The sequence below is a fragment of the Borostomias antarcticus genome (genome assembly GCF_949987555.1).
Source record: "Borostomias antarcticus genome assembly, chromosome: 13".
NCBI classification, from domain to species: domain Eukaryota; kingdom Metazoa; phylum Chordata; class Actinopteri; order Stomiiformes; family Stomiidae; genus Borostomias; species Borostomias antarcticus.
In genome coordinates, this window is record NC_140246.1 from 22,131,317 (window position 1) to 22,141,753 (window position 10,437).

General features: G+C 41.9%; 3 long non-coding RNA genes across 3 annotated transcripts; all 3 read right to left on the minus strand.

Moving 5' to 3' along the window:
* Window positions 1-5,415: 5,415 nt before the first annotated feature.
* LOC311316687 lies at window positions 5,416-6,244 on the minus strand. The gene is made up of 3 exons (XR_014630728.1): window positions 6,105-6,244; window positions 5,855-5,981; window positions 5,416-5,627 (listed from the first exon to the last, which is right to left on the minus strand). It is a non-coding gene; the product is annotated as an uncharacterized lncRNA (long non-coding RNA).
* Window positions 6,245-6,352: 108 nt separating this feature from the next.
* On the minus strand, window positions 6,353-6,902 carry LOC311317141. Its single transcript, XR_014630749.1, has 3 exons — window positions 6,803-6,902; window positions 6,544-6,706; window positions 6,353-6,446 (listed from the first exon to the last, which is right to left on the minus strand). It is a non-coding gene; the product is annotated as an uncharacterized lncRNA (long non-coding RNA).
* A 2,161-nt stretch (window positions 6,903-9,063) lies between these two features.
* Window positions 9,064-10,116, minus strand: LOC311316932. The gene is made up of 4 exons (XR_014630731.1): window positions 9,998-10,116; window positions 9,818-9,891; window positions 9,610-9,696; window positions 9,064-9,308 (listed from the first exon to the last, which is right to left on the minus strand). It is a non-coding gene; the product is annotated as an uncharacterized lncRNA (long non-coding RNA).
* Between the last annotated feature and the right edge of the window lie 321 nt (window positions 10,117-10,437).

A 10,437-nucleotide genomic window follows, 5' to 3' on the forward strand; every position in this document is an offset into this window, starting at 1 on the left:
TGGAATCATCACCCTCTACGGACTGAGGGAAATCTCACTCCACACCAGCTGTGGCATATGGGACATATGCAAGATCTAGACGAAGGGGAGAGACTTGAGGTACTACTTGAGGACTGGGAGAGTGCCATACTATCAGAAGACTACAGTGGTGCAATTGAGGTTCCTGAAATTGAGTGCCCACTAGATGAGCAAGCCCTGTCAGAGCTACAGAGAGCCATCAATCCTTTTGAACATTCACCATCACATGGTCGTGACTTATACATACGTTTCTTGCATAGTATCTGAAATATCAAACCATCGTCGAACCATGCTGCTGCCGGATATGCAGTATATTAGTTGTGGATAGAGATTAGTGGATAGATTACTTTAGGGTTAGGGTATGGCATTACTTTCTTTTTTGTAGGTGTGTAGGTGTTGGAGTAGAGTGGTTAGTCTATATATGTAGGAGTGGGTGGGTGTGTCTGAATATTTTTGTGTGTTTTGAATCAGTGTTTTATTTGACAAAGCACACTGATGTCCTATTCTGTGTGGAACCTCAGGAAGCAGTAGCTGGAGGATGTGAAACAGGTGGACATCACCATTTCCAACACTCAGCTTTTGACATCACAAATAAAATATTTTCGTACAATTTGGTCTATTTTCTTTCTGGGTTTGATTAAGTGTATTTTGGGCACACGACCAGCAGAGGGCGACGGTTGAGTGTGGGGCTCGCGGCAGAGTTTTGATGTCTGTTGCGGTATAGGAATACGATTTTAGCTTCACCTGATTCTTGTTTATTTTATTGTTTACATCAATTTGATCTAAAAACAAATATGAAGCATTACTATTCATAACTGCAACACAATACACTTAACGGCAGCCCTGCCAATAATCTAACTCAACTTTTTTGTAGTATATTGCCTTATCTCAGTCATGCATAGGTCTATAATGATTTGGATAAAAGCGTCTGCTTAATTATTGTAATGTAATGCGTAGAGACATACAGTAGTCTATCCTACACAATGAAAACAATCTAAAAGTATTAGGTCTATTGAAGAACTCAAAATTATGTTCAATGTAATGTTTTGCCAGTACCTTGATCAACATTCCAATAATATTCATAGCACATCCAATGATCATAACGGGACAGCCCATGCCGACATCTCCTTGCCATTCGATGTGTGAATGGGTTCAATTTTGCATGTAATCATGCTCACTGTCACTTTTCAACATCTCATGATTATTTACACACATGTTGGGTGGTTACAAAGGAGAGTCTCAGTCAGATTCAGATTCATTTGTCAAATAGTAGCCTGTCATCTGTCGTATACAGTGATATATTTTATACACTAGATATACTGACACTATGGGGCGAATTCACTAAAGCGGAATTGCGGCAGTTAATGCAACATTGCGCGTCAGTTGCTCCAGCTATGTGTTCCGTTGTAAAAACCCATTCACTAAAGACATTGCGCTAATAATATCCCAGCGCAAACACGCCCATTCGGTGTTTGCGGATGAGTGGAATTTGCTGCTGATATAGGAAATGACTATAAATACTGCGCATACAACTCGTATGCATATCATTGGAGGATGGCAGACAGAAAAAGAAAGATACGATTTTTACTCCGCGAACTTGAAGTCCTCACGAACGAGGTTCAAAAACATGTCTCACAGCTTTCCGCAAAAAAAGATCACGGCTGCAGCAAAAAATCATATTTGGGGTTTAATTTCCCAAGCAGTCAGTGCCATTGGTGTGTGTAAACGCGGAAGACTGCAAACGGAGGTGGAATGATTTGAAAAGACGAACAAAGGAAAAATTGTCATTTTATGTTATGCAAGATGCAGCACGCTATGATGATCTGGCATACTTTTGGTGGAGTGTATAACATTGCCCCACCGGTACGATCTAGGCATCTAAAACGGCTTTTCAGGATTCCAAATGTGCGCTCAATGACACCGCGCGTCCTGATGTGAGCCCGGTTGTACGCCGCCTATCCAATGTTGGAAGGATTACGCACGGGAGTCATCATCCATGGCTGAAGATGATACCTGCCGTCACCTATAATACAAAAGCACATATTTTAATTGCACATTTGCAATGAATATTAAAGCAGTAACGTTTTCTCTAAACAACTTTCTTACCCAGTAACCAGGTATTGTCCTCCATGTCTTGCATGATCCCATACAGGCCGCTGCTCCTAAAAATGTAGCTGTCGTGTACCGACCCAGGGAATTTGGCAACCACATTCGTGACAATGTTATTGCCGTTGCATACTACCTGGGTGTTCATGGAGTATGTTTGCTTCCTATTACGAAAGACATGCTCGTTTTCTAATGGTGGTTCTATGGGTATGTGAGTGCAGTCAATTGCACCCACAACATTGGGGAATACAGAAAAGTTGAAAAACTCCTGCTTTGTCTCCTCAATTTCCCGCATGTTTTGAGGAAATGTGATGTTTTGTGGAGCTAGTCTTACAATTGCTGGTAGAACCTTCCACATGGCCCTGCTGATGGATGGCTGTGATAGACCAGAGCCACCTGCCATCGGTGTCTGGAACGATCCAGACGCAAGAACCTGCAGTGTTGCCAGCAGTTTGGTAATCCCAGGTATTGCATGGGATCTTTTATTGACTGGCTCAATGTCATCTTTGATTTGGTCGAATAGTGCAAGAATTGTTTGAGCTGGCAACCTGTATCTCCGGAAGTCCGCCAGTCAATGACTTTTCCTAAAATGGTGTTCTGTTGCACCCCCTATTGTTAAATATTTTCTAGATCATCAAATACACTATATATTTTTTATGTTTTTTTTAAATTTATACCTATATCGGCCGCCAGCCGTTCAATGAATGGCTATAGGGAATGCGCAGTTTCGCGCTATATGTATAGCCTATTATATTCACAGTTTCGCACTATGTAGACTATTATAAATAAGTATTATTCATTGGGGGAGCTTGGACTCGCTGGGGACTGGTGGAGAGACGCATAGTCTAAAGAGCCTCCCCAGACGCAACTTCATCCTCCAGTTGGCTGAAGAGCTGCGCGCCGATGGATGGCGTCCAAACAGCCACCGGCGGCGGCTCTCGCAGTGTCCACAGAAGAACACCCCCAAAAAAATACCTGCATGGTGAAGACAAGCTGCAGCAAGAACAGAACTGTCTACCAGTGCACAAAGTGCACCAAAACTGTCTGTGGCAGTTGCACTGCCAAGGTGCAGATGTGTGAAGTGTATTTGAGCTGCCGCTTCAACCGCGCATAAGAGCAGAGCGCATCAACTCGTGTAGCCAATAACCTACAACTAGTAGCCCATAGCCAATACAACGGCTTATTGTTTTATTCGTATATCAACTAGATAATTAGATAATTATGAATTTTATTTAGTGCGAAAATAACATTTTGTTGTGTTATTTTATTGCCATAGTCATAGTGAGTAGTATGAAAGGAGAACATTAAGCCTTGAGTTGTACAGTACAATCCTAAAACCGTATACCGTAAAAAACAATGCGTTCTTATGGTAAGCTACGTCCATTGAACGGCTACTGGCCGATATAGGTAGGCCTATATAGTGAGCCGCTGCGGTTCTAGTGTTAAATCAAAAAGTGACATTCTTCTTTTAAATATTCTCTCACAAACAACATGCCTGGCATTGCGATGCCTTCGCCTCGCAACAATCACTGCTGCCATAATCAGCGGAAAGGCTGGCCATGACACCCCCCTTGCGCTTAAATACCACCACGTCTCTGAAAATGGAATCCTTTAGTGAATTCGCCCCTATGTATCTAAATGTGGTGACACTGTATATACTAGCTAGTCACTCAGGTGCCGGATGGCCTGGGGGAAAAAGCTCTTTCTTAGTCTCTCTGTGCCTTCCATGTGGGTGCGGTACGTTTCCCTGACTGAAGCAGAGAGAACAGGTGGCTGGGGTCCTTCAGGATTCTGTTGGCCTTGGTCTTGCATCTCTTGGTGTAGATGTCCCCGAGGTGAGGGAGTGGCCCCCCTAATGCATGTTCCGCTGACCGTTCCACTCTGTAGGGCCTTGTGATCCTGCGTGCTGCTGTTCCTGTACCAGGTGGTGATATTCCCAGTCAGGATGCTCTCAATCGTGCTTTCCTCACCGAGTGTCTGTGTTGACCATGTCAGGTCCTTGGTGATCTGGACACCAAGGTACTTGAAACTGTCCACTCTCTCTACAGGGGCCCCGTTGATGGTTATGGGGGTGTAGTTCCTCTCCTGCTTCCTCCCAAGGTCCACCAGCATCTCCTTTGTCTTTGACGTTCAGATGGAGGTTGTTATCCTGACACCACTGGGTCAGGAGCCTCACTTCCTCCAGATAGGCCCTCATCATAATTGGAGATCAGGCCTATCACTGCTGTATCATCAGGGAGTCTATGAATTATCGTAGGCCTGTATAAACAACTCCCTGTGACATAAAATAAAACTTTATTTATTGGAAATTGTGATCACTGTGTGCAGTGAATTCAGCATGTAAGGTACAACGGAAGAACCCTGTGTCATTGAGGAGTCATAACACTTTGGCAATGTCAGGAACTATAACAAATGTGCTTCAGTTATGAAACATTAAAATAATTGGCGTCATTCTGCACATTAACTCTACAGATAATGCTAGAAATATAAATCTTGTCAGAATGACCCCCTGCGCCATCTGCTGACGGAAAAGAGCATTGCAGTGTGATTTTGAAAATTTAATGACATCTATTCTAGAAAGCAATAAGAAATATTTTACACTGAAACAATTTTTATTCAACAGTTGAGTGACTTTTCTAGGCACTACTGTAACAAGCTCTACATCACAACTGTATATAAAGTAACGATATACAAAAAGCTGCAAGATCAATAAACAGCACAACCCTGTATTGTGGCGAGAGATATAACATTCAAAGTGCAGCAAAGGAAACCATTTATCGTCTCTATGCAAACAAACATTTTATAACACTGCTGTCCTCCTGATACATTAACCTATTCAGAGATGTCAGTTTTGTCAGTTTTCTAATATTCTTCATGTAAACACATAATGGTGCAATGGTTTCTGAGACGTGTACACACTTGCACTTATTTTCAACAGTTTGTACTACAGCTGTGAGGACATGGTCCCAGGGATTTCTGTAGCTGACAGAGTAAATCTAAACTCCCAAACCTCCTAGACACAAATCGCCTGGTATATCTTTCTACACTAAACTCCCAAACCTCCCACAGACACAAATCGTCTGGTATATCTTTCTACACTAAACTCCCAAACCTCCCACAGACACAAATCGCCTGGTATATCTTTCTACACTAAACTCCCAAACCTCCCACAGACACAAATCGCCTGGTATATATTACTAATTAAACTCTAAAAAATCCTCCACCATATCTAACTGCCTCCGTCATTATTTTTTTGAACTCAGGGCCATTAGTCAGATGCTGAACTGGAAATGTTACTGTACAACTGCACGCACTCACTGTAGGGTAGCACACAGTGTGAACACCTAGCTTCTCCCTACAGCTATGTTCAAAATCAAATGTGATTTTAAAATCTCTCTTTTCCTGTGGGAGGATGGGGATGTGTGCTTGACCCGTCATCCACTTGAGGACATCCTGCACGGAGAGGGGTTCTGTGTCGTCAGCAGCAGTACCGACTGTCTCATCTGCAATGTAAGATTCAGTTTTCAATAAAATTAAGACTAGACAAGAGCTACTTTGGCTTACGGTCCAAAACTTGTGTCCTTGTAACATTTATTTTTAGAAGAATATGGTCAAAGAAATGCAGCATAGCAGATTAACTAAGTCTGAAGATAATTTTAAATATCTATGGGTGTTTCTTAGTGTTCCGCACAGTAGAACCATTATAAAACTGACGTAATACGTTATGTACCTGCTGCTTCAAGCTCCTCCAGGAAATCTTGTAGGAAGTTGACAACCTTCCTCTCAGCGTTCTCATTCAATGTTCCTTTTTCACTGAAACTTGGCTTGCAGTGCATCATTATGAAATCAGCGTCCGGCTACAAAGAAAACAGTAAATAAAGCAATTTTTGATGAATATTGGATCTCAGTGTTTAAAAACTAGAAATACGGGGAAAAGAGCAATGTCAGGAAGAACAGAATATTATAATTGATGCACTTACTTTGATGATCTTCCCAGGAACGAACAGGGATTTGCAAGCCTCAGAGTTTTCAGCCATCTGATCCACCAGGCCGTACAGTGCCATACCTTTGCGCAGTTGTTGGAGGATTGGGACCAGTCTTGTTGTAGAGTGCAAGACAATAGCCCTTTGAAGACAAATCATGCAAAAAGTGGTTAAAAATAAAAAAAAGTACAAAAATGATATCACAAATTAGCTTTATTCTCAAAGTCCTTACTGAATGATGATTTCTTTACACTCCTCTTTAATCTGGCGAGTATATCCACAGGTTAGTATATCATCAGCTAACGACATCAGTGTTTCAGGATCTGCAGCATTTTCAACCTGAAAAGACAAAATAGTAAAAGAAGACAGGGTGAGATAATATGTTCAAATGTTAGACCTGATGCATATCTAAAAAAGAGTAAAAGTGAGTGTTTACCCTGCTGATGAGAAGAGAAGATTCTAAATCAGTCACATCCTCCTTAGACAGAGAATGCAAGGTCACTTCTCCTGTGCAGAGGAAATTGTAGCACCACTCATTCAGAAATGCAGGAGCTGGGCCACCTTGTGCTAGGCTGACAGCCAATATTTCACCAACAGTTCTGTTTTTAAAAGGGGAAAAAGTTGTAGTTGTAAGTTGTAAAATACAATGAAAACAGTCCTTGTCTACGTTTCATTCAAATAGAAAAAGACTTCACCTGAAATTCTCGTTATCCAAGTCTGTCAAGGAGTACTTGGGATTTTTGCCCCGGCTCCCAGTTCCCTCGAAGAATCTGTTCTCAACACCTGAAACCATATGTGACCGCCGCTGGTAATTTGGTCCTCAACTAGGCATTTTCATTTTTCAGTAAGCTTTCAAATGAGGTCTCATACATTGAAATCTGAACATATTTGAAGAAGATATGCTTATTTTAATGCTAGTACTGCCAAATCAACTTAGCTGAGAAATCTCCCTCTAAAGTTCTCCAACATTTTCACACCTCTGACTGCCAGGTAATGGGCGTGAACAATGGCCTGGTAACCCCTCCCCCAGCCACTCCCCCACTGGACGATCTGTCATTATCTGTCAGAGTGGCTGTCAACTTGGGGTATTACCTGAGAGTGGCTGCCAAGTGAGGTGCTCTCTCACTGATGACCCCACACTCTGAGTCAGTATTAATCTTGTGTTGTGAATGCAGTTAAGAACAATATAAATGAAGTTCAAATTTAACGTTCTTTATTGTCACATACATGATATAAAGTACAAGCATAAGTAGTTAAGTGTACAAAAAAAGGCAACTGTCTAAGTGTTAAAGTGTACAGTCAGTTGTCTGTTTTATAGACAAGGTGCATAGTGTTCATTGTGATCAAGTGTACAACAAAGTAATAACAGTCCCCAGCTCAATACTCAAGGTAATAACAACAGTACTCAGCTCAGTATTCAATATTCTAACAATGCAGTCTGTGCAAGTGTGGGCAAGTCTGTGCAAGAGAACAAGCAACGCTTCAGTATACAAACAGGAAAGGCTGTGGCCTTTCTCCTGCAGTGCTGTCCGTCCTGATGATCTGCAGTGAATCTACAAGCGGACAGTCTTGTTCTGAGCTGCTGTGGAGTTTGGCGGGGGACATGTGACGTCTCGTCCCTCATCAGAACAGAACTCTCTGATCTTGTCAAAGAGATACGTCTGTCTGGCCATGTCCAGTCCGGGTGGGGCTTGCACAAGAAGACCTTCTCTGGGGGGCAGGACATCAGGCTTGCGCAGCAGCTGAAACTCGACTGCCGGTGCATCACGGTGTTCTCTGGCCACAACCATGCCAGGTCTCTCAGTATCAAAACTGCAATAGAATAGAAGGAAGAAAGTACATGAAACTATTGTCCACAGTACTGGCACTCCATATAGATAAAATAGTACCAGAATGTGTTGATTAAATAGACTAGCTAATGCATGATAGGATGAACGTATTCTCACCTGTTGTGCAAAATCAAAGCTGTAGTGCATAGTGATCTTCTTGCTGGCTGGTATGGAGGGGCCCAGGGAGAGCTGCAAATCCTCACCTTTTTGCTCATCCTGTAACCAAAACAAAAAACAAAGGTGTCAGACTACCATAGCTCTCATGCTCTCTCATTCTGTTTCTCTCTATAATATAGCTACCTAGCTCGATATTAGCTGCCACGCTGGCTAGTTTAGGAACAAAGGGCTAGCTCAGCTAACTAGCATGTTGGCTAACGTTAGCTAGCTAGCCTTTGTTAGTTTGTTATGCTAGCTAGACTTAGTCACTTGTTTAGAAAGGAGCTACTGCTAAAAGACTAACGTTAATGTAATGTAAACAGCACAGATAGTATAAAGATCAGCTTACCCCAAAGCAAAGCAGAATGCTTGGCGGTGGTGTGAATCTGCTACGTCGTTCGCGTTCGCTTGGTAGCAACATGCTTTGCTGATACTGTCATCTCTGTATCACAGGTCATCAAGAATAAAACTCCGTGTACGAACGAGTCCCGCTCTGCTGGAGTTTTAGCTGCTCTTAAAACTCTTTCCATGTCCTGGATGCCATCCCCGTCTTCTCTTTAGCAAATGCTGTAGCATCCATGGTTAAACTTGGAACTGAATGTAAACAAAGCTGGCGTGTTGTTGGGGAAGGGTGGGGGGCGGAGAACCCGGAAGCAATAGCCAATGAAACCAAATCATGCTAATCGATCTGCCCGCCCCCAAGCCCGGCTCGAAATCAGCTAAAAACGAGCTTAGTTTGCAGACTAATTAAACGTATTTCGTGAACCTAAAACTGTTGTCTGTTATAGTAAGTAGGTTCTTCACAACTTCAACTTTGGTAATACGCAAAAAAACAAAAAACGAAAAAAAAAGTTTTTTTTAGCTATTTTGCCCTCTAGCGCATTTCGGGGTTTGCCGAGTTGCAGACCAAATCACCAGCCGCTGTCACATATCTTAAGCCAAGAGCAAGACCTGCTTTAAGATTACCCTTTGTTATTGTTATCCATCAGAGCAAGACACGTACATAAACTCACCAGTCAGAAACTCTTTCCTAAGAGCTCCAGTATCAATGCCTGCCTCTCCTATGTACTGTACTTTGACTGTACTGACTGGAGAGACTTTCTTCCTGTTCCACTGAAGAATGCCCCTCTCTAGAAGGTCTTCTCTGCTTACACACAGTTTAAATTCTTTAGTGGTGTCGACTTGCTCTTCAAGGAAGCTTAGTACATCGTCTGCACTGTGAAGGGCAAGATATATTGAATCAATCACAAACATGTTTGTAAACCTTACTCCCTTTTAACATGCATGGTGTTTTGGAAGATATTAAGGCTACTAACTCACAATCGGACCAACAGAGTTGGTCTCACATAAGAGATGGTTATGTGATTGTGTAATGTGTTTTGTTGATTGGTGAACAGCTTCTTTAATAAATTTGAGAGACAGCCAATGTTGTGACTGGCTGTTGGTAGAACAATAACGAAAGTGGCCCATTCTGTATTTAATGTAAATGGTAAGCTTGCCTTAAAAACACAACTTACCTTTTTGGTGTACATACAGGAGCTTGAGCAGGAGTACTTTCATCAGTGTTGTTTGCAGCAGAACTCCATGCACATGTCTCACTATCACTACATGAAACAAGATAAAAAATAACATAAAGTCCAAGGCTAAAACAATGCATATACACAGACATCATGATGCTTATATTCAAAGATGTTTATGATACTTAACACAAGCAAAGCAGATCACCTTTCTCCACAATGGCTAGCATGGATTGTGATGTAATCTTCTGTGAATTCTTTGGTGCAAATTGGACAAACCACCTGAAATTTGAAAAGGCTGTTATGTTACAAACACCTAACACACTGACAGATACTGGCCCAACAGGAACAATAGTGTTTTTTGAGGTTAGCGATGTGTTATGTTTACATTCTTCGTCTTGTCCTCAACCACCCATGCATCTTCGGCGGTCTGCAGATTCATAACGACAAGGCAATACTTTCAATAAACAATTAATAAACAATCCATGTATTTCCGGTCATGTTCCAATTATCACTGGCACCTAGGGCTGGGGGCGATATGGCCAAAATATGGACGATTCACGATTTTAATCTATTTTTTTTCTGTTTACATGGACTCAAGAGAAAACAGGATTCAAAAATAGTTTTCTTTATACACTGACCTTTTAGAATAAACAGTGGAAACATTGAGAGGCATTCCAGTAGGCCTATGTCATTTAAGTAGGCTATGTCATCAATTTTGGTAGGCTTAGATGTCCTACTACAGGGTAGGCTAATAAACACGGCCCAAATTTGAGAACTGCTTAAGAGACGAGTCACATCTCCAAATGAATCCACTGCATGAGAATA